Below are 25,539 nucleotides of genomic sequence, written 5' to 3'. Positions count from 1 at the left end.
TGCACTCCCACATTCATCACAGCATTATTTCAACAGCCAACATATAGAAGCAACCTAAATGTCCATCAACAGACGAATGTGGTGTATACATACAATGGAATATTATTCAGCTTTAAAAAGAAGGAAATCCCGCCATATGTGACAACATGGATAAGCCTAGAGGACATTATGCTGAGTGAATTAAGCCAGTCACAGGACATACTGCCTGATTCTACTTACATGAGGTATCTAAAATAGACTCTTAGAAACAGAGAGTAGAATGGTGGTTGCCAAGGGCTGGACAAAGGGTAAAATGGGGAGTTGCTGTTTAATGGGTACAAAGTTTCAGTTATGCAAGACCAATAAGTTCTAGAGATCTGCTGTACAACACTGTACCTATAGTTAACGATACTGTAGTCTGCACTTAAAAATTTTTAAGAGAGTAGATTTCATGTTTAATGTTCTTACTACACATGCGTAAACACACACACAAATCCTTTTGGAAGAATAGAGAGAGGGAGAGAAGGAGGAAGGAAGAAAAAAAAGAACAGGAGAGCTGGCAAATTCACAAATATGTGGAAATTAAACACATTCTTAAAGAATGAATGGGTCAAAAGAGAAGTCACAGAAAATTAGAACATACTGTGAGAAGAATTAAGGAAACACAACACCAAAACTTAAGTGATTCAGTTAAACAGTGCTTGTTCAGAGGGAAATTTATGGTTCTAAATGCCTACATTTTAAGGAAAGAAAAATCTTATATCAATAATACAACCTTCCCAAGCAACTAGAAAAGAAAGAGCAAACTAAACCGAAAGCAGCAGAAGGAAGAAAGCAGTAAAGATCTGAATAGAGATAAATGAAATAGAAAATAGAAAAAGAAGCGACGCCTGGGTGGCTCAGTCAGGTAAGCGTCCAACTTTGGCTCAGGTCATGATCTCATGGTTCGTGAGTTTGAGCCCCACGTCGGGCTCTGTGCAGACAGCTCAGATCCTAGAGCCTCCTTCTGATTCTGTGTCTCTCTGCCTCTCTCCCACTCGCACTCGTACTCTATCTCTCTTTCAAGAATAAATAAACATTAAAAAAAATCAAAAACAAAAAGAAAATAGAAACAGAATAAATGAAATAAAAAGTTGGTTCTTTGGAAAGGTAACAAAATTACCAAACTCTACTGTTTAGCTCTACTAATTAAGGGGGGAATAAAACTCAAACTACTAAGGTAAAAAATGAAATGGGACATTGCTGTTGACTTTATAGAAATAAAATTATTATAAGAGAATACTATTAACATTTTTAAGGTGATATTTTACATCATTTTGTTAAACACACACAGCCCCTAGAGTACACACACAGCTGACACGTAATGATCTCACATAGAACTGCCATTTCAAGCCACATGCAATTATACCATGCTCTTTTACACCTGCGCCATTGCCAGCAAAGCCTGGAAGTGTATCCTTTTTTTTTCTTAGTTTTAATTTAAATTCCAGTTAGTAAACACAGTGTAATATTGGTTCCAAATGTACAATGTAGTGATCCAACACTTCCACACAAGCCTGCTGTTCACCACGACAGGTGCACTTCTAAATCCTCATCCCCCACTTCCCCTATCCCTCCATTTACCTCCCCTCTGGTAACCATCAGTCTGCTCTCTATACTTAAGAATTTGCTTCTTGGTTTCCCCCCTCTCTCTTTTTTTCCCTTTGCTCATTTTTTGTTGTTGTTGTTTCTTAAGTTCCACATATGAGTGAAATCATATAGTATATGTCTTTCTCTAGCTGACTTATTTTGCTTAGCATAATGCTCTTTAGTTCTATCCATGTTGTTGAAAATGGCAATATCTCGTTCTTTTTATGGCTGAATAATATTCCATTGTATATACATATATATACATATATGCATATATCAATCACATCTTCTTTATATATTCATCAATCAATGGACACTTATATATCAACAAATTGGATAACCTAGATGAAATAGACAAATTCCTCAAAACACACAAACTACACACACATCAACTATCAAAACTGACTCAAGAAGAAAAATAGAAAATCTAAATAGACCTAAAATGAGGAGATTGAATCAATAATCAAACGCCTCCAACAAAGAAAAGCTCAAGACTTGATGGCTTCACTGGTAGAGCTTACTGTTTGTTTTAAGACATAAAACCAATCCTTCTGAAAGTCTTCCAAAAAATAGAAGGAGGGAACACTTTATTCTATGAAGCCAGTATTGCCCTGATATGAAAACCAGACAAAGACATCACAAGAAAATAAAGTGGTAGGGCAATATCCCTTATGAATATAGGTGCAAAAGTCCCTAACAAAATACAAGCAAACCGAATCTAACAGCATATTTAAAGGACTATATCCCATACCCATGTGGAATCTATCCCAGGAATGCAAGGATGGTCCAGCATAGGAAAAACAATCAATATATTTTACCATATTAATAGACAAAAGGGAAAAAGCCACACAATCATCACAATTGATGCAGAAAAAGCATTTGACAAAATTCAATCATCTTTCATGATAAAAATACTCAGAAAAGTAGGAATAAAGGCAACTTCTTCAACGTGATAAAGTGCATCTAGGAAAATCCCACTCAGTGTGAGAGACTGAAAGCTTTCCCTAAGATCAGAAACAAGACAAGGATGTCTGCTCCTGACACTTCTATTCACCATTGTACTGGAAGTTCTAGCCAGAGCGACAAGGATGGAAAAAGAAAGAAAAGACATTCCAAATTGGAAAGGAAGAGGCCAAGCTATCTCTAGTCACGGATGACATGAATATATCATATAGACAAGTTTTAAATAAAAAAAATTATGTGCGAATGTTTATAGCGGCACTATTTACAATAGCCAAAATGTGGAAACAACCCAGTGTCCACCAAGAGATGAATGCATAAATAAAATGTGGCATACATATTCAATGGGATATTCATCAGGAATAAAGTACTGATTCATACTACAACATGGAGGAACCTTGAAACACTATGCTGTGCGAAGGAAGCAAGACACTAAAGGCCATAGACACGGAAGGCCGATTAGTGGTTGCAAGGTGCTGTGGGGAGAGGGGAATGGCCAATGACTGTTCAATGGGTGTAGTGATTCTTTGTGGAATGATGAAGGCCTTTTGGAATTAGAAAGTGTTAATAGTTGCAAACTATTTTACCTCAATTAAAAAAAATACAGAAGAGGAAACATTTAATACTTCTATTTTATGCCCCGACTTGGGCTGGTAATTTTCCATCTGTTTTCTCGCTGGTCCAAGTGGACATTTGTCCATAAAGAGGTCATGACTTAATTGAAGGGAATTTGCAAACTGGAATTAAAATTTCAGAATTTGCTCTAATTCCACCTCCTCTATGAAGCATCCCCGTAACACTCCTAAAACAGAAAAAAAAAAAAAAGGCTACATAGTATATAATGCTTCTCTACCCTCAACCTTCTGATATCTGAACATATTATGCTTTGGTTTTATTTTTACATTTGTTTTCTCTTACAATGTGACATGTTTATCATCTCTCTTAACTAGTCTATGAGCTCCTCAAAATCAGGCCCTGACCTTTGTTTTTACATATCTGTGCTCAGCACATAGTACATGCTCAAGAAAGGTTTTCACCGGCCAGCTGGAATTTCATATTTGGTTCCTGTAAGCATACTGCGTTAATGGCTCCTAAAATACCCATGTCTGTTTCACTTGCCTGTGCAACACTCAGCATCTATTTCCCAGAATGAAACTAGGTCACATCTGGGACACATGAACAGTGTTAAGAAAAGTTCCCTCTGAAACACAAAACCCTTAAGTGTATATCAAGTATAATCGAGCTGATCATGCCAAAAAATTGTAAAGGATTAAAACATTGCTTCATTATTACATTTTTGGTCTTGGCTCTTCTACTTCATTTAATAAGTTTTATAGCAACAGAATGATTTACACATGTTGAAAATCAAAACAGGATGAAAATGGCAAAAAAAAAAAAAGCAAAGTGTTTTACTTTATGAGTCTTTTTCTTTGTGAGTTCTCCCCTACACTGTGGTTATTTTATACAAGATCTGTCTGGTTATGGAGACACCTTGTACACAAAGGATCTAAGACCTCTTTGCTCTCCTATAAAAAACATTCATCAAAAGAGAAAAATATATATAGATATATATTATATACATAGGTATATAATACACACACACACACACACACACCAATAAAGAGGATCTGAGGAAGAGGGCCTCTCCTGATCAAGTCACATGTAGGATAGTTTATTAAGAGAAATGCGTGGGATGAGCTGACTTTGGTGGTTTCTGGGAATAATAACAGAATTTACTGGATGCCTACAAACCTTTTGTTGTGTCTGTGCTAGACCCTGTGAACAATACATTTTGGGGGCACTGGTTCCTTTATTGTTTTAGTCATTCTTCAATTGACCCCCTTGTTTGTATGTGAAAAAGTGGCAAAATATTTATTTTCTGTTGACACATTTTTTGAAAATTATGCAATGGGTTCAGTGCTAAGCACGGAGCCTACTTAGGATTCTCTCTCCCTTTCTCTGTGCCTGTCCCCCACCTGTGATTTCTCTCTCTAAAAATAAATAAATTTTTAAAAATTAAAAAAAGAGGGGTTTCTGAGTGGTTCAGTTGGTTAAGCATCCGACTTTGACTCAGGTCATGATCTCACAGTCTGTGAGTTCGAGCCCCATGTCAGGCTCTGGGCTGACAGCTCAGAACCTGAAACCTGCTTTAGATTCTGTGTCTCCCTCTCTCTCCCTGCCCCTCTCCTGTTCACACTCTGTCTCAAAAATAAACATAAAAAAAAAAAAGAAAATTGTAAATCATTCCAAAAAGTGGTTAGGCATTTGAGAATACTAGTCATTCCATTAATGATGTTATACCCACTCGCGTCCAGTATATACCCAACTATATTAAATGGCAGAGAGAAAAATCATGCACTTGCCACATCGTTTCTCTTTGAATTGCATTAAAACTGAGAACGATATTTTACATCTTAATACATGCTAGCATTTTGTTGTTGTTCAGACTAAATCAATCCTGAGTTTCTTTCTTCTCTTCACATTCCATATTAGGGAAAGGGGGTCATCTGATGGAAAGGATCTGATTCCTGTGTCTCAAATTCTTGTGACATCTGTTTTTTTTTAATCCTCTCTCATACCCCTTTGTTCAGATTTATCAGCATTTATTGAATATCTTTATAAACAGTGCCTGTGCTTGGCCTATAGTAGGGGCTCAAAACTGGGACTCTATTCCCTCCCTCTCTACCTTATTATAAATATTTATTTTATCAGTCAGGGGCCTGGCCAGAAACAGAATACTGTAAATTCTCCTATTGGATTCTGATGAGAATTTAATGGACTATTTCTAGAAGTATGGATGCAGTTGAGGAAACCAACAAGTGATGAGAGGCGCCAGGCATCCAGAAGCTGTTACTACTCTTAGGTGAGGGGAGGCAGCAATATTTTGGGAGACTGGCATGAGCCAGTGCTATGGAAGGCTGCTGCCCATCAGAAGCTGTAGTTATAGAGGGAGCTACCATTAGGCTCTTGGCATTGCGGCGGTGGGGAGAGGTTACCTCTTGTCGGCTGAACCACGCTGGAAGCCAGAGGGCAAAAAGATCCTGGATGATGCAGTTTGCAGGGTCAACTCCTGGGAAGCAGAGAAGTGAGGGGAATCGATTCAGGTGACCAAAAGAAAAATAAAGAGCATACTCACTTTAGAATTTAATTTTGAAACAATTCATGAAGCAGTGGTATCCAAATTTTACAGAAGAAGACATTGAGGTAGTCAAGTGTAAGTAATTTGCTGAAAGTCACATGACTACTAAATAGGATTTAAATTCCTGCCTTCTAGTTCCACATCTGTTCTTTTTTTTTACCAAAATGTCTGTCTTACACTTTCCCTATTGGACCTGCCTTACATTTTTGACAATGTGGATGTTACAAACAATTGTGATTCCCATTTTTAATTTAGCTACTAGGAAGTCCAGAGTCAAATTTTAAGCCCTGTTTGCTAAGGGTTGTGGGATTTTATGGCTTGCATTTCCTAGTGGCCTTCTCTTATTATTTGATCTTACTTTCCTTTTTCCCTGATTTCTTTATCTTTTTATATTAAATATCTCTTCCATTTTTTTGAAGAGGTAAAAAATGAAGAAATGAGTATGTAACCACAGGCCTGTGCTAAATCAGCCTTTTCCCTAATCCAGAGCCATGACTCAGTGTATAGAGACTGCCAACCCCTCATCTCCACCCCTCACACACACAAACCCCCGTGATCTTTGCTTTCGAGTTTGATTTTACCATCACAGTTTTATTCAACAAAGTGCCCCCCACAGCCACTACCAATCAGTTAGTACTGACAGGGCAACTGAAACCTATTTGCAGTGTTTACTGTAATATGACCGGTAAATTAACTGATAATACTGCAAGATATTTAATTTGGAAATGCCCTATGGAGAGAGTGGCTTCCGTGTTTAATAGCAGACATCCTAAAAGCCTTTTACTCAAGCTCACTGCATGCGATGAGAATCAGTGTAGTCTGACTGCTTCCCACACTGCAAATACCTTAGTAAAAGGCAGGATGAGCAGCTATGTGAACGTACTCTCTCTCCAAGTAATTAATTTTTCTTCTCCAGGCTCAAATTTGTGGCATTATTCCAAGGATATCTCAATGGTTATTTAAAAAAAAGTGCTGTGCTATTTGTTTTTTTATCATCCTAGATAAAGGCCTATTTGGCCTTATTAATAGAGTTAGCTCTACTAAAATTGTAGGGTCACAATTCCATTAACTAACATCCTGAAGCAGCATTATACCATTCAGGAGAGAGTGGAATTCATTTAAGCAATTCAAGACTTGGATTCCATTCAAGAGCATTTAGCAAAAGCTCTCAAAGGACCATTATTTAAGAAGCCATGCCCATAACATTATGATGGCATAGAGCAATATAACTGTAAAAATATTACTGATCATAGTAGTTTCTTAGAGTTCTGTAAGTATTTGTAGATATGTGTTTTCATATATATTATCTCATAACCCCAAAACAAAGCTCTAACAAATTTCTTTTTAACACATATATCCTCTCTGTGTATGTAAATGTAGAATCAAAACAAGAGTTTGAGTCTGTGGGGAAATCTATCCAAATTCACTGACTGGCATCATCAACACGTTCTTTAACCAAATTGTTCAACTTCCATGCTGTTGTGTGAAACTCAGGTGCATTGGCTTGTGAGCTTTGATCATGACGAATGACAATGCCTTTACTTAAGCTGGTAGCCTAAATATTTTCTCTTTCTCCCCCAAGTTTATGAGTTCTCCCCCAAGTCTCTCCCTCAAGTTTATGAGACTTTAACATTGACACAGATGTGGTTATTTCTGCTTCTCAGATACATTCTGTTATTTTATGTGTCTGAGAATTAAATTAATAAAGTGTTCAGGATTCTGACCCCTTCTTTTAAAGAACATTTTTTTTAATGTTTATTATTTTTGAGGGAGAGAGAAAGAGAGAGAGAGAGAGAGAGAGAGAGAGAGAGAGAGAGAGAGAGAGAGACAGCATGAGTGGAGGAGGGGCAGAGAGATAGGGAGACACAGAATCTGAAGCAGCCTCCGGGCTCTGAGCTGTCAGCACAAAGCCCGATGAGGGGCTCGAACTCACAAACTGCAAGATCAGGACCTGAGATGAAGTTGGACGCCTAACAGACTGAGCCACCCAGGTGCCCCAAAGATTCTGACCCCTTGTAATGAGAACCTTCCTTGATGTTGTTCTTTTCTATGCTCTTTCCACTCCTCTATTTGTTTCAAAGATGAACAATGAGCACGTTGATGATGTGTTTGCATTTTAAAGGTTGCTTTCCCACGTATCACTTCATTATATTTCTTTGTAGCCCTGTGTAGCAGATATCATGATGCACACTTTGCCAGACAAGATATTCATGTTCTAGCCTTCAGAACTAGACAAGCTCTGGTAGGGTCCACTGACCCAATGGTGTCATAGTCATTGGTGTTCATCATTTATTACTGATTCAAAAATATCTGTTGTTTGTCTCTCTGTGTACAACACAATATCGGACATTGTGAGGGACACATAGATATACAGAACACCCAGAATATGTTGTCTATGCTCCAGGAGTAACTTAAAGGCAATATATTCCTTCCTACCCTCAGGTCTTCCCACATGCTGTTTTCTTTAGAAGATTCTTCCTAACCCTAGCCCAGAACACTCTTCTGAACTTTTCTGAACCCTTCCTAATTTTTTGGATCTCCATGATGAGGTACTAGGCTGTATTCACTAGTATATTCCCTGTCACCAGCACAGTGCTTGGTGAATGGCAAATATTTCGTCAGTGTCTGTTGACTAATTGTGTGAACTCAGCATATTACCTTAGTATCTTGCTGCCCGTGTGATAATTATGGTCTCTTGCTGCCCCAGTGAAGTTACAGCTCACATTTCTCTTGCTCTCAGAGTCCTTATTGCCACTTATGCTTCTGACTCTCAAATAAAATCCTAAAAAACAGATGATATACAAGGTCGCAAAAGTCTTTCCCTAGGACAATTTGTACTGAAACTCTGCCTGGGCCCACTGTCAGTCTAAAACAGGAAGAGCTGATCAGAGAAAACACTGGGAACTCAACAGAAAACCTGACAGAATTCACCAGTTAAATAAAAAGTTAACCAATTTCTCACTTTTTCCTAGAAATGATAGAATCATAAATTATATCCTGTTTGCAATTCCAGAGTTTCAATTACACGGTTAATATTCAGCATATAATAATCCATGACAAATTTACAATAAACTTATTTCTTTAAATGACCAAAACATAAATGTAAGAGATTTAATAGACAAAATGCCATATCTCCATTATAATATTCTGAAGTTGTTATATAGATATTAAGAACTATTACACATATTTTTAACCCTATGAAACTTTGGTCATTATCATCGTCATCCTCGTCGACATCATCATCATCATCATCTTCTACTCAAACATCTGTACATTTTTGGCATGGACATTGGGCCTGGCACTTAGTGTGTGTTCAGTGCTTTTGAGATGAATGCATATTCATATACTATGACTGAGAATTCACAAGAACTTTATGGTACACAAAGAAAGCAGTTTTCCAGCCATTATTCCATTTGAACCACATAACAACCCGATGAACGAGGTATAGGAATGATTACCAACTCTATGTTAAACATGGGGAGTGGGGATTGATTGATTTGTCTAAGTTCAGTCACAATTATTATGTGGTATGTGTAGAGGTGTCATCATACCCAAGTCTTGAAACCAACTCCCAGCGCTCTCCTGGCTTGACTTTCAAACGTAAATTTATGTATGGGGGAAGAGGTGAGAATTCCGTAACATGTTAAATGGTGCTCAGTACAAGTTTGAAATATCAAAATAGAATTGGTGTGATTTCTTAAATTAGAGACTCATTAATCTAAACAGACAGATACACCATTGAAACAGATTTACGACCTGAAAATAATTGAATACATTGTCTTAGGACTAAAATTAGAGGAAACCACAGGGTGTGTGGAACAAAAACAACCATGCTATTAGTGAACTGTCAGCATCTCTTAGTCCGAAGGAGTGAATAATTATCACAAGAGAAAAGGACAAATAAAGCATAAGTAAGCAATGGTTGTAACAGTGTTCCCCTGGGGATAATTATTTGTCTTTATTGCATTCTATAGATGATGTAGAACCTTCTATTTTCATTTTTATAGTCATATTTGATGTGTGCAATTTAAAAGTTGGCTTTTTAATAAGCAAATTATTTTCTTAATTGTGTTTTATACTTGGTAAACATTTAGATTTTACAGAAGACACTATAAACATTTTTAAACAACTAGCGCCTCATTATTTAACAACAGACCATTGTTTATTCATCTGGCACAACAATCAATAAACATCTAATAACTGAGCAGTAATTAGAACTGTTCAGAGAAACAGAACAACCTCAGGAGTTCCATGTGATTGGAATCCTCTGGGTGAGGCTGGTAGTGGCGTGAAGGAGGAAATTCCTGCTTCAAGTAATAGGATGGGTCTCTTTATATCTTTGTTAATTCTTACAAAGTATGTAACCGTCCTTATGTCAAAGGAGATCTTCAATTTGCTTGCAATGAAAGTACAGGTATTTATGATAATAATAAAAAAAGCCCCACAAGAACAACCCAGCATTCTCTAAAGGTAACTAATTAGTGAAAGAGAAGGAGAGGAGAGATATTTTATTATGAATAATTTATTATGAACTCAGGAAAATATAACTGTGTAGAAAACATAGTCGTGAGCTTTTTAGCAACTAGGTAAAAAATAGAGAAACATTATCCCTCATAGGAGTGTATGTTGTAGATGAGGACTTGGTGAAATTCAAAGCCCAGAAAGTAAGGCTATGGTGTGGGCCAGGTGCAAATCTTCTGGAGGATGACTGCCCCCAGAGAAAAGCTTATAGGCGGTGTGGTGCGGTTGCTAAGGAAGGTGATTCCTACCTCACATGGCCCTACATTTCTGTGGAAAAAGGATGCATCTCTCTTCTCAACTTGAAACCCTTTGATGGCAATCCATTGTATTCATGAAAAAATCGGGAACTTTTACCATGGCCTTCAAGGCCCTACATGACCCAGCTTCTGCTCATTTGCATTTTCCCTGAATTCCTCTGCTCTCACCATGATGGGTCTGTACCAATTGGTCAAATGCGTTGAGTTCTTCCTACTCAGTGCTTCTTCAGATGCTGCTCCTTCTACTGGAAGTACTCTCTTCTCACCCTTCCACCTGGCTAATTTCTATTCATTTAATAGATTTTAAGTATTCCTTCTGCAGAGAAGACCACACTGGCCTCCACCTCACTCCGTTTGTGCTAAATCACACCGACAACTCTTTTACATGGTATCTGGCATTTTTCATTGTTTCTGGCACTAGAAACAACCTATTTGTACTTTTATTTCCTTAAAGTATACACATGGGTTAGTATACACCCATACATATATTTTCTAGCTCTTTCCACTGAAGGCCTAGAAGTACATCTAGCTCCAGATCTTGGTTTCTAATACCTTTCTCCAATTAATGGAGCCAGGGCTCCTTGGAGAAATGGTTGATTCTAGGGCTGGGGCAGAGAAAATGCAAGATGAGTCCGGAGTATCTTGTAGTGACAGGAAGCAAGGAAATGCTTTAAAAAATGGTGATTCATGAAAAAGACACAGTGGTCAACCTGCAAGAACTCCCAAAGACCAAAGCTGGGATGGTTTGAACCAGAAAAGAAGTAATGACTATTGGATTATAACTTAAAGAATAAAATCAACATCCATGAATTCATACTGATATAAAGGACCGAGTAAATAATCAGAGGAGGAACAAATGTTTCTTACAGGACAATTACAGAAAATAAATGCACCTCCAGGAGGTAGAACTGTATTCCTCTCCCCTTGAATGTGGGCTAGATTTAGTCACTCACTTCTAACTAACAGAGTATGAAAACACAAATATAGGAACTTTACAGTCAAGAAATCTGACATGCAGTCCCTCAACTAAGAGATTAAGGTTAGTATCACCAGTGATAAATCACATTTATAGCATGCATCCTTGACATGATGTGATGAAAAAGATGCTCCACCCTTTAACCCATCCAAAAAATCTATAACACCAGCCTATTAGGAGAAAATACCAGACAAACCCATGCCAAGGGACTTCCTACAAAATACCTGACCATGAATTTTCAAAGGTGTCAAGGTCATGTAAAACATGACCTGAGAAACTGTCACAGACTGCAAGAGACCAGATGCGATCATGATATTGTCTATTACAACACAGTTAATAGTATTGCACCAATGTGGATTGCTTAGTAGTGATAAATATGTTATGGTTGTGTAAGATATTAGCACTAGGGGACAAAGAGGGAAATTTCTGTATTGTCTACAACTCTCCTGCAAACTAAAATTATTTCAAAACTGTTTCAAAAAAGGTATTTTAAAAACATCTGCTCCGTTAGCAGGAGTCTCCTGTCGTGATCACCACTGTATGCCCATTTCGAGAACAGGGGTGCGTGCTGGATAAAACTTTGGGTTCTGGGGCCTGGCTGCATGTTTGATTCCTGGCTCTAACACTGGTGGGTCTTGCTGTCAGCAAGTTTTGTAAGCATTCCATGTCTCAGCTTTCTCATCTAAAAAGGAATGCAAAGTGGTTGGAGAATCGGAGGCCTTAATATGTGTAAAACATGGGAGCGCCTGGGTGGCTCAGTCGGTTGGGCGTCCGACTTCCGCTCAGGTCACGATCTCGCTGTTGATGAGTTCGAACCCCGCGTCGGGCTCTGTGCTGATGGCTCAGAGCCTGGAGCCTGCCTCAGATTCTGTGTCTCCCTCTTTCTCTGCCCCTCCCCCGCTCATGCTCTGTCTCTCTCTGCCTCAAAAATAAGTACACACTAAAAAAATGTAATATGTGTAAAAGATGTACAGCAGTGCAAGTTATCACTGACGTAATTCCCATTTAATGTATCAACACTGACTGAGAGAATGAATGATGGGAGGTTTTCCTTTTTGTTTTTGTTTGGCTAAGAGTGAGTCACAGTTCCCTCGACATCAGAAAGAGTTTGGAGAAGAGGTTCAGGGGATGGAGTAGGATGAATGGAATGGGGCTCCGTGAGGCACCATAGATGGTTGGCATCAGGATGGCAAGAAGCGTAAGGCTAAGCTGTGGGGAGTGAAGCATGGAGCAAAGTTGACACGGAAGTGTGTCTGATTGGCCAACAAAGAGAAGCAGTTAGCCTCTCTGGGCACACCGCCCTTCCTTAAGTTCTCCACTCTTCCCCGCTCTGCTGCGTGTTTGCAGGGGTCTGACCCGTGCACGCTGCACTTCTCAGCCTCCTACTTCAGCTGGTTTCAGCTGAATGTGACCAAGGGGACACACTGGTGGGAGACTGGAGAGTAAGGGAGAGGCCAGAGGTTTTCTCTCCTTCCCTCTCAGTCTTGGGCAGCAATTCTAGCAGCAGCCACATCTCTTCTACAAACAGTCCTGCCACGGTCTCAGCTTTTGGCCAAGGGCCAGTAACACCACCTTTTCTTCTGTCCCTCTGGTCTAGGGTCTTAGCAGCTTCCTTCTGTAATTATTCTCTGGGTTGCCTCACTGTCTTCTAGTTGGCTCTCAGTTCCTCTATTACCTACGTAACTTATTCCCGGTTTTGAAATCCCTGTTAGGAACACTCAGGTGGCTTCCATGTTCTGGTTAGATTCTGACAGAAACAAAAGGCATGATGCAACCTCCCCGTTTTCCAGACCGACTGGAACCCTGGAGAAGGTTTTCCAGGGCTACCACAGACAGATACTGGTTGTGTCCGTAAGCATCAATTACATAGTCAGTGTGCTATGAACTTGCCTGGGCTTCAGGATATTTTGAAGTCTAGAAGGAGGTACTGGTGACAGCCTGTTTAGGATTACCCACACACCACGGCCTTCTGGGCAGTCCCACACAGAACTAACAAATTTGATGGAGGGGTGGGGTGGGGGAGGTTCAGAATCCCAGACACAACAACAGATCCAGTGACAGGTCCATCACGGGTTATGTGGGCCGAAGAGCCTCCCCTGCTCAGCAGTATGCCAGGGAATTGGAGCCAAACCAGGGGTATCCATACCATTCTAAGTTCTGTAAAATCTGGCTTATTCAGGCTGGGTCTCCATACAAAACAAAATGCTACTATCACCAGCATTTTGTCTCTGGTATTCATTTCAGCCACCCTCCACTTGAGTCCCTTGCTCTCAGTCCTCCTTATTTGGACCTTCATCTCTCCCGTCTATTCCTCACCTAGCTCTCGGGGATAAGACGTGGGGTGGCCAGCTATCCTACCCTGAACCTTGGTGTCTCTCCCAGGACATCATTCTGGCATTGTCTTCCAGCTTCTCATACATCCACCACTTTGATGAAGGACTCTCCTTCTACAACCCCATTTAGGACCCCACCATGGTCTTCCTTTTACTTTATTTTATCCTTGAAAATAGGAAACCAAATGAAAGACAGGATGGGAGAGCTGGTGATGAGGCTGGCAGCCATAGTCAGGCTTGAGTAAAGGAAAGAGGGACAGAAGCAAACAGTTGGCTCAGAGGCTGTCAGGTGTAATTGGACTCTGAGAGGGGCGCCTGGGTGACTCAGGTGGTTAAGCATCCGACTTTGGCTTGATCTCACCATTTGTGAGTTCGAGCCCCACATTGGGCTCTCTGCTGTTAGCATGGAGCCTGCTTCAGATCCCGTCTCACTTTCTCTATGCCCCTCCCCTGCTTGCTCTCTTTCTCTCTCTCAAAAATAAAATAAATACTTAAAAAATTAAAACAAACAAACAAACCTAGACTCTCAGAGTGGAAGACGTGAGCATGTATGGGAAATCCAAGAGATTTCTTTTAAAGGAGGAGAGGAATAGTAAAAACGTTCAATTATAAAGACACACTACAGCTTATAGTGTAAACCCCAATCAGATGGTTCATAAACATCCTCGCCTGTCTAAGGGACAGCAGCAGTGACAAGTTTTTCTAGGGTGAGGGAGCTTTAGCTTCTCTACAACTTCCACCAGCTTTCCCCCTCAATTCTTTGATCTGAACATGTGACATTTTCTCATTCTTATGGAGAAGGCTCTGCAAAAATAGGTTTAGGACAAGCCTGCTAGGCTCTCCTTTCCACCATATTGAGCCCCCTATGAAATCCCTATATAGAAATTCTAGATTCCCTATTGAAAGTAATAGCTTATGTCTATCAAATATTGACTACTGTACTTAAAATGTATACTTTAATTTTTTAAATGTTGGTTTATTTCTTTTGACAGAGAACGTGAACGAGTGAGAGGAGAGGAGGGGCAGGAGAAAGGGAGAGAGAATCCCCAGCAGGCTTCTCCACAGTGTCAGCACAAAGTCCCTTGTGGGGCTCAAACCCACGAACTGTGAGATCATGACTTGAGCTGAAATCAAGAGTCAGACACTTAACTGACTGAGCCACCCAGGTGCCCCTAAAATGTATACTTGATTTTAAAACATGACCATGAGGTACCATGTATTTAAAATGCTACCATTTAATGATTCTGAAGAACCAGTAATCTTATGCTATATTCCCAAATAAGTCACAATCATAAATGCCTTCTTCCATAACCTATAAAAATAAATCTAGCAGTATTCACTTCCTCACAGGTGGCTATTTGATGAAGAATAATGAACATCTTTATCACCACAGGCTGATACTGAGCAGTTATCTGCAGAGTCTAGACAGCAGATCATTTTTAGCTAAGAGTCAGAAAGAAAATGTATCTGAAGTGTGATGTTGTGAAAAATGGGTTTTGCATTCATGCAGACCTGGTCTGAATCTTGGCCTCACTATTTACTAGCTCTGTGACCATGGGTCATTTATTTAACTTTGTGCTTCAGCGTATTTATCTGTAAAAAGACAGATAATAGTATGTCTCTTGCAGTGTTTTTTTAGAGGGCTAAGTAAGTGATACTGTCTGATGTGCTATGTCTGGCATTTAGTGGCTTGTTACTGTTGGTGATGGTGTTTTTAAGTATATTTCCCAAAGGATATTCTCTCTTATTCCAGCCCCCTTCCAGAGACAGCATGAGGTTGGATCCATAGTTAGACTGCAATGGTTCTTAATGCCAGCTACACTTTAGAATTGCCTCAGGAGTTTTTTTCAAACATAACAATGATAGGCCATGTCACAGAGCAATTCACTCAAAGTCTCTGGAGGTGGAGTCCAAGCTCACTAGGGAATTCTAATACGCATCAGGGAGTGAAAAATCACTAGAACAGAGGAACCGTGGATCTGAATTTGCATGATGTGATGGTTAATTTATGTGTCAACTTAACAGGACCATGGGATGCCCAGATAATTTGGTTAAACATTATTTCCTGGTGTGTCTGAGCGGGTGTTTTTGGATGAGAATGGATCTGTAGACTGAGTAAAGCAGATTGCCCTCTCAATGTGGGTGGGCATCATCTAATCTCTTAAGGGCCTGAATAGAACAAAAAAAGGCAGAGGCAGAATTTGATCCCTGCTGGACTGAGTGAGCTGGGGCATTGCTTTCTCTTGCTCTCCCCCTGGGCTCTCTTGGTCCTCCATCTAGAATATATCATGAAATTTCCTGAGTCTCCAGCTGGCAGAGAGCAGATTGTGGGACTTCTCAGCCTCCATAATTATGTAAGCCAATTCCTTACAATACATATCTTTATATATACATATACATTTATGTATGCATGTCTATATACATGTATATGTATATATATGAATATATCTTTGTCTACATCTATATATACTATTGGCTCTGCTTCTCTAGAGAACCCTAATGAAGGTAACATTCTTACGATCCTGTGTACTCTACAAATGTGAGAAGACTATCCATTCTTCTTCCTCTTTGGTGAGAAACATGGACCTCTGTTTCCCTAAAACCAGTAATTGAAGTTTGGTATCACCCTAGATTCAGGTCCAGGGTGGAAGGATTTGGCCGAATATATTTGCATAAATATAACCCTAGGTACCGTATGTTGCAGTTATCTAGAGGGAAGTATAAATTAAGTCATGTTTATATTTAGGGACCACTCATGGATGTTCATATTTTTGATATATGTATGTTAATCCATTGTAATCATTAACTCTTTTCATGCAAAAATTGTCCTATCTTTGGCCAGTGGAAAACACTTCATGTTGACTCTAGTGTTGTCTTAATATGATCCTGATAGCACTTAGCCAATGTCAGCTACTATTATTATTACTTATTCTTATTGGTAGATGGACTGTCATATTCTTGAAAATGAAGGTTGTGATGAAAGTATAGTCTGAGAACTAATGATTTTTAAAACACCGAGTTAAGTTTTTATATAAATGCAAAAGGGTTGTGGGGAGAGGAAAATAATAAGGCAAGGCTTGAAAGGGGAACACATTGTTATCTCATGCTACATTTATAGGCATAAAGGATTTTTTTAACCACTTCCTTACCAACTCAATCACCTTTAAGACAAAGTCAACATTGTATTTATTTCCTGTGGATTTTATAACCTCCCAGAAGTTTCCTGGTAAGCCCCTGTATTAAAAAGAACAGGTGATATCAAGGCCAAATGCATGTTCCTGACATAAATAGCAGGAAGTCTATGAAGTGTTTGTTGTAAGAAGAGTAGGACTGAAGCATATGCTTGAATATCTATAAGCACAATATGTTCTGCGGCACCATATAACACCTGTGTGGAACAGCCAAGCCATATGTTTCTGAAATCATACTTTAAAAATTACTACGTAGATGTCAAAAAGGAAAATGCACATTTGCACAAAAGATAAACATGTGTTTGCTATTAGCATAACTCTTTATGGTTTCCTGAAATCTTTTCTAATTGTAACAAGTTTTTATCTTGTAGCATATGCCAAAATGTCTTTTAAAATCATTAAAGTATAACCACCTAAAATCTTAGAAGCATATCGTCAAAAGGGTGATATTAAAATTTCTATACAACGTTGGGATTTAACCAGCAATACCTTTAATCCAACTCATGGAATTTAGTATTAAAAACTCCATGTGTCACAAAACACCCAATGTTAGATCTATTATCCTCTGATATTTGCTTAGTCTCAAGGGGAGAACGTTTGACTCTTTTTGGCCGAAGACGTAAACATAATGTTAAGGTGGTCGGTGCTGTCCGTGTGCCTATGTGGTTTGGGGTTAGAGTGAGCAGGGAGGGGATGTAAGAAGGATGAAGGAGATGTTTTCAGCCTGCTATATGTGGGTAGGGAGTTTTCTACGTGCAGTATATAATAGAGGGGAGGAAGACTTAAAAGTTGGAATAAATGGAAATACTAGCTTTGAAAAAATCAGAAAGAAATGCAGGATCATTAGTAGTTGACATTTGCTATCCCAATGGTTTGATCTACGGTGCTTTTAGACCCACAATTTTTTTTTTTAATGTTTGTTTATTTTTTTAACAGAGAGAGAGAGAGACAGAAAATGAGTGGGGGAGGGGAAGAAAGAGAGGGAGCCACAGAATCTGAAGCAGGCTCTAGGCTCTGAGCTGTCAGCACAGAGCCCAATGCGGGGCTTGAACCCACAAACCGTGAGATGATGACCTGAGCCGAAGTCAGACACCTAACCGACTGAGCCACTCAGGCGTTCCTAGAGCCACAATTTAATTTAACTGAAAGGATAATTTAACTGAAAGACTTCTTAAAATGTGTTTCTAAATTGAAGTCTTCTTTGAGCCTATTTTTAATGACTAGCATAGACATTGATAATTAGTAACATTCATTTGGAAGACATTATTTGATAAAGCAGTGAATATAGTAAATTGACATAGTAAAGTAGTGAATAGCATTTTGTTTCTATAATTAGGTAAAACAACCAAATTTCATTTAGTAGCCATTAATTTGCTGAATAAACCTCCTAGTCACAGTTAACATGAAAGAAAACATTCATACAATTCTGGTCAAAACATTATGAACTCTTGGTTAATTAGGGTCCAAATTACTGGGGTGGTTCTATATGAGTACAATGAGATGCTCTGTACAAGACTTTGATGGAATAAGTCTGGGATATATGCTTCACAACTTTAACTTTGTCTCTCTCTTGGAGATTCACAGGGTACATAGCATATCAAAAGACTATTCTGAGATATTGTGTAATAACAAAGCCTGATTAATTCACTGTGTTCCAAACTTAGTTGACCATGGCTCTTTTCTCCCAAGGAAAACCTGTTATGACAGAACCTGATTTCACTGGAATAGCAGCAGGCCCAGTCTCAGTGCATCATGAGGTCTCCAGGCCAGTTTTGGCAGTCCCTAATGGCAGCAATGCACAATCTGGCTAGTGAGACCTAAGGGAAAAAAAGATGGCATACAGAGAAGGTCTTATTATGCCTTGAATGCTGTTACCTGAAAAATAGATGCCTCTAAAGGTTGCAGCATCTTGCAATCAGAAAGTCACGCACTTTAGGTCAAGGCTAGGGGAAGAGAAGGAAAAAGCACTTGGATCTTTGATGCAGTGATTGAATCTGCAAGTTGACTTGATGACGGCCAGTCTCTATATTTCTTATGAAGGAAATAAACATCATGTAAGCTGCTATTGGGAAATCCTGGCTTGGAGTAAGGTAAGAGGGTGTCCTGCTGATTTCCTGGGAGATTGAGCATTCAGGGCATGCTTGAAAAGGAAGCATGATGGGTTGGTTGTTCAGAGCACAGACCAAGGGGATCAATTGAGCGATAAGTCTTTCCCTACGCAAGACTGAGCCTGCTGTTCTGATCATGGCAAAGTCAGCCTCATATGGGTCAGTGCGGCTCAAACAGTATGGAGTGTATCAGTAAGGATAGATTATGCTGAGGTAAGAAACAACCTTAAAATCTCAGTGTTTTCCACAACAAAAGTTTATGCCTCACTCAAGCTACATGTTCATTGTTGGCTAGTTGGGTACCAGTCATCCTCACTCTGGACCCCAGGCTGAGAGAGAATCCCCATCTGGAAAACTGCGAGTTGTACTGTAGCAGAAAAGAAAGCTCTGGGGATTTGTGCACTGATGACAAGAAAACTTGGTCCAGGAATAACACCCACCATTTCTCACAGCTCATTGAACACAACTGGTTATAAGGGGGCCAGGAATAGGAAACGGAACATCGTCAATTGCTATTACATCAGAATGGTTGGCATAGCAATAGAAGTGTCTAGTCGGAAAGTATACCTGAGTACCTTAGATCCTTTCTGGGAAGTTTGTCTGGGCAAAAGTAAGGCCTAGGTTGGTGGCTAGAGAATTACAGGGAACTGGATTTGGCCTTTGCTAAATGTTAGATAACGTATCTGGACTCTGTCCAAGCAGCCTAAAATTCAAGGCAGGACACTAGCCCGAAGAGGAAAACTGGAGGGCCAATGAGACACTCAGCCTTGGTTTCTATTTGCTAAGTGCAGGGAGATAAGCTTTCCATATGGCTTAACTTAGAGACAGGACTTTCTGGAGCCAAGTGGGATGGGAAAGATGATTTTAGGTCAGGGAAGCAGGAAGGAGAATTTAACCAACCTATGGTTGAAGGAAAGCCAACGAGAGTTTCAGAAGTCAAATTTGAAGGAAGTAGTGAGGGCAGAAAAGAGAGAATAAGTAAACAAGGCCTGAGCACAGGAGGATTACAGGTGGCATGAAATGTAATGTGAGGCACGGTCTTTGACAAATGGTTTAGGAATAACGTAGTGAACCATGTGAGAAGAGTCAACACTTATCTTGCTTTGTGACCAGCAAAAGATAATTGCACAATTTCAAGGGATTGCGCCAGATTAGGTAAACATGTATTTATATTTTAGGGGAGAAGCCTATGATTTGGTGAGGCTCCAGGTGCCCAGTTAGCCAATGGCAAAAAGATGAATTCCAGACCCATGGGCCACGGGAGGTAGGGCTGGTCTGAACTGGATATATATGGCCTGCCTCAGCATGGGTTACCTCAAAGATGGAGCAGAGCTGAATCTTCAGGCAGAAGACTTTTAGTACCTATAGCTTTGCAGATCCCAGAAAGGCAAGGCTGGACAGATGTCAGCTTTCATCATTTCTAGATGAGCCTGAGCCTTTCCAGACAGACCTATGTTACTGGCATCCTTGGACCTCTTGTCATGCCTATCAACTCTGGTGCTCATTGGCCACCTGGTTCAAAATTTCTGTGCAATCTCTTTGGATGACTGTCCCCTCTCTTGAACCTGATGCTGGCCCCATTGTGCGTCCACAGGGACTATTCCAGATCTCCTGACATAGTAAGAGCTCAATAATAGTTGGTGGTTGATGACAGAACACAGAAGATTTACCCACAGAAAACGAACATTAAGTTGTTCAACTTGACCGGAAGCAACGCTTCTAGAAACTTGATAATATAAAAATGGATTGGATGAGGAGAAAAATTCATACTTGTTGCACTTCTATTTTACATCAGGCACGGTGCCAGGCACTTCGAAACATCATCCCGTTTATTCCTCACATCAGCCATGAGGCAGATTTTCTTTTCTCCCACTTTCTAGGATACGACACAGAGACTCAGAGGTTAACTGGCTTGCGTGAGTTCACATACCATGTCAATTAGTAAGTAGTGAAGCAGTGATCTGAAGAAGAACTCAGTGACTCCATGGCTCAAGGCCTTCTCACTTTACCACTGTGCTTGCCAACAGAAATAACACAGTACGTTCATCAACCAATGAGCATCAGAAGGGGCCTCCTAGATATTTATACATCTGCTAAAGAAGGGAACCATGGAGGAGAGAGCAATTAGCAAACTAATGAATCATCCTCTGTTGCACAAACAAGCTAATTGAATTTATTTAGGGAGAGGCAGTGGAGTGGTACCGCCTCCGTGTTTCAGCTACACAATCTTAGGCCAGTTACTTATACTCTTGGAGCCATGGTTTTTGTATCTTGTAGAGTGGGATTGTACTCCCTCTCAGGCCTCCCTCACCCAATTTATTATGAGGAGTAGCTGGGATGATGTATGCGCAATCAAGATGAAAACCGTCAAGAAATATTCAAAGGGAAGGCATCACTATTGGCTTTGCCTAAGTATCAGATATTAATCAATAAAACATTTTCCCTTTCAAATGTGTTAAAATTGTACAGCAGGGAGCCAGGCTCACCCCCGATTTTAATAAGAAAACACTTCTAATGAAGGCTTCAGGCATGAATTAAGTAAATAAAAATTAGGTTCATAGAAACACTTAATATGTAAGTTTAAGAGATTTGCTGTGCAGAATGGAAACTGACCATAAGATTCAGGGGGTTGTTAATGATAGAGAACCCTGAATTTATTAGCAGTGGGCTTGGTTTTCATTTAAGTGACTTTCGTTTAATAATTTCATATAATTGTCAAGTATTCAGAGGTACTGGGCAAAGCATCCTTTTTAAAAATGTACTTTTTCTTTCTAACTCCCTCTAGAAACTGGAAAAGGAAAAAAAAAAGCTTTTTATATTTGACTCCCTCCTATTACTGTCAATAGCAGTTAAGTGCATTTATGGAGACACAAGGCAGCACAAAGATTCCTCTGTGATTCATCAGAAGGCCCATCTTAAGTATAATTACATTACACAGCTCTGCTCAGTCATTAGTTTCTTATTTAGCGACAATGTCCTTCATTTTAAATCCTTTGATGGTAATTATTTGTAACTATGCCCTTGAATTTTGAAAGCATGTGTACTGTGGCCCCGCTGAACAATGGGCATTTCTAAACTAGGACGCAATTGGCTTCCCCTAAGGGACCCTACGGGAAATGGTCTGTAACAACGCTGAAAATTTGCAAAAGGTTTCTAAGCATGAGCTACAATCCAAAACGAAGGTGTGCGGCTATTCGTATGTGTGTGCGATAAAAAAACTAAAAAGCAAGTCGTTAGGTATCAGGCAGGACTTTCTTAACCCTTACTGACCATGGCACATTTTAAAGTCTTCGACATTACCTAAATAAAGGCACATTCACACGTATCATAGACTGACCCCCAAGTTAGGTACTTCTGAGACATTTTTAGTTCTACCAGTCACCTCTGTGCAGACAAACAGCTTGTGTTTATGCATTTATTCATTTATCGAGCACCCACATGTGCCAGGAACTGTTTAGGTGCAGAGAACAAGGTCCTAAGAGGGTTGGTGCCCAAAGAGGAGCTCACAGGCCAGTGCAGGGGGACACATAAGCCCCAATAACTTAGTTATCCTCAGGTGTGTGAGAAAGGGCAGCTCATGTTAATGTTTCAGCTTCTTACCTTCACCTGATGATTCAGTGGGAGTTTCCAGGATGTCCTTTTTTTCTTTTCCTTTTTCTTTTCCTTTCTCTTTTCTTCTCTTTTCTTTTTTTTTTTTTCTTTCTTTCTTTTTTTTCTTCCCTTCCCTTCTTCCCTTCCCTTCCCTTCCCTTCCCTTCCCTTCCCTTCCCTTCCCTTCCCTTCCCTTCCCTTCCCTTTCCTTTTCTTTTCTTTATTTTTACTGCTCCCTTTGGAACTTATACCCCTGTATCCCTCTTGTTCCCAGTGCAACTGGCAACCACATCAACTATGCTCTGAATATAAAGACCAATGCCCCGTCTGGGTCTCCCTTAGAGAGGGCATCCCTCCCATATGCCTCATGTGGACCAGCAAACACTGGCGTCGCATCTGAGGGTTATGGCAACCTTGCATGTTGCCATTCTTGTCTTTTATTCCCCACTTCCCTTTCCCCGCTTTTGTTCTCTCGGGCTCCTTTGAAAGCCCCATTTATGTTCTTCACATATGGCAAGTATTTGGGGTCAAAACTAAAAACCTATAATGTGTTCCTCAGCAAAATGATTCGTTAAGCAAGGCTGGCTTCAACTTGAAAGAAAAGGTTTCGGTAGGCAACAAAACAAAACAAAAATCCCACAAACCATTCTGGCCACGCTGTAATTCTTCTTCATGAAAGCAAAATGTACTTATACTTTACATGTGTGCATTAAATAAAGCCTCCTTTCCCGGTGCAAGAAGGTGAGTATTGGAGCCATTAACATTTTTGTTTTCAAGCTACATATGGTTATAGAAATCCACACACACAGACATTTACATTTTCCTAAAACACTGGCTTTATAGTAGGAACCAGAATTTTCTTAGGAATTAACCCTCTGGCCAGGTGGCCCAAAGAGAACACTGTAGAAACAATATTTGTGGAGTGCCTGTTACTGCCAGGCTCTGTGCTAGGAACTTTACACATAGTTTTCTCACTGATTCCTTACCACTAACCCTAAAAGGTAGGTAGCAGGATTATCGTGTTGACCCATGGGGAGAACTGAGGCCTAGGGGTTAAGAATCTTGCCCAAGATCTTTCAGCTTTTCTATCAAGCTGTCCCTCACTGTTGAGATGCCAGCGGATTCCTAGGGTTCCCATGATCCTTGCCTCATCCGTGTGTGTTTTCCTTTTTCTATAAAGCATGGGGAACCCCGGGTCATGGTTGAGTGGGAGAGCAGTTGCTTGAGAGTATGGGACACTCACAGCATGAGCACCGTCACTACAGAGCAGGTGCTGGGGCAGAATTCCTCTACAGCTATGATAAGGGGGTGACCCCCGAAGCTCTCCACCGGGACGGATCTGAATTTGAATGCCAGCTCTATCACCTGGGGGACTCTGGACAAGCTGCTCATCCTTTCTGAGCCTTACTTTCTCAGCTGGAATGTGAGGTTAGTGCTGTCTGCCTCTCAGCACTGTAGTTAAGGGCTAGAGAGAACATAGAGGAAAATTCTTCATTCCCCTTCCTCCGTGTTCCTACCCTGCACAGCACTTCTGCTTTGCCAGAGCAGGCCCAGGCCTGCCCTTGTTTCTGAGTCAGTGCTGATCCGCTTTACCAGTTTAAGCCTGTCCGGATGTGGTCCTGACATCATGCCTGGGTCCTACTGTACCCGATTTTTCCTCTGATGTGCTGAGCCCAACTCCCCAATCCTTCTCATCTCTGGCCCAAGTGCTGGCTGGGGTCTAGCGAGCTGAATGAGCTGGACTTGCTCCTGCTGCTTGACTGGACACACATACCCACCTTCAACCTGGACCATGTCCAAGATGTCAATATCCTTTGGATAGCATTGAATGCCACTGTAGAGCTGGCCTTCACAAGTGGGTAGGGTCATCCTACTCGGTAATTTTTATAATATTCTGAGCAATTTCTAGGTACCAGGCCCTGCAAAAAATAGGCATGGTCCAGGCAGTTAACCTAAGTGCTTTACATATATCATCTCATTTAATCCTTATGTAATCCTATAAAGTACTAAGGTACTATGAATATCTGCATTTTGAAAATAAGGAAACTGAAGCTTAGGAAGGTTAAGGGTCTTTCTCAAGTGACACAGCTAATAAGAGGGAAAGCAGGCCCAGAATCCCGAGCCAGGGCTCAAAGCCATTATACCATGTTCCTTTCCATCCTACCTGTCAACCCTCTGCTGCTTCTTCCTTTTCCGGGTGTTTGATGCACTCCACGGCAGCAGGTGCCCCCTCCCCCCTTTTTTTAATGCTTATTTTTGAGAGAGAGAAAGACAGAGTGTGAGTGGGTGAGGGGCACAGAAAGGGAGGCACAGAATCCAGAGCAGGCTTCAGGCTCCGAGCTGCCAGCACAGAGCCCGAGGCGGGGCTCAAACCCATGAAGTGCAAGATTGTGACCAGAGTGAAGTCAGGCACTTAACCGACTGAGCCACCCAGCTGCTCCAGCAGGTGCCCTTTTTATTGCAGTACCTCTTACAGTGTAGTCACTTGTCTCTATCTCTCATTAAATGGGGAGATCTGGGCCATACTTTATTTACCCCTGTGCTTGAGTGCTTTGCACAGTACCTGGCACAGAGTAAGAACTTCAAGATGTTTGTTGACGGACTGGAAGTCCTAACCTCAGCAATCAGGCAACCAAAAGAAATAAAAGGCAAGGAAGAATCATTGGCAAAGGAAGATCATTGGCAAGGAAGAAATCAAACTTTCACTCTTCGCAGACGACATGATATTCTATGTGGAAAACCTGAAAGACTCCACAAAAAAACTGCGAGGATTGATATGTGAATTCAGAAAAGCCGCAGGATATAAAATCAATGTCTACAAATCAGTTGCATTTCTATACACCAATAATGAAGCAG

General features: G+C 40.4%; 1 long non-coding RNA gene across 2 annotated transcripts; it reads right to left on the bottom strand.

The window, feature by feature from the left end:
- Positions 1–1,872: 1,872 nt before the first annotated feature.
- On the bottom strand, positions 1,873–25,454 carry LOC109502356. Of its 2 annotated transcripts, none has more exons than XR_006584329.1 (5): positions 24,462–25,454; positions 18,634–18,802; positions 8,366–8,489; positions 5,565–5,638; positions 1,873–3,370 (listed from the first exon to the last, which is right to left on the bottom strand). It is a non-coding gene; the product is annotated as an uncharacterized LOC109502356 (long non-coding RNA). The 2 variants fall into 2 exon arrangements; XR_006584330.1 differs by lacking the exon at positions 24,462–25,454 and adding an exon at positions 21,024–22,769.
- Positions 25,455–25,539: the final 85 nt, after the last annotated feature.

This window comes from Felis catus, chromosome C1 (assembly GCF_018350175.1).
Source record: "Felis catus isolate Fca126 chromosome C1, F.catus_Fca126_mat1.0, whole genome shotgun sequence".
Taxonomy (NCBI): Eukaryota; Metazoa; Chordata; class Mammalia; order Carnivora; family Felidae; genus Felis; species Felis catus.
This window is presented reverse-complemented; position numbering and strand designations above follow the sequence as displayed.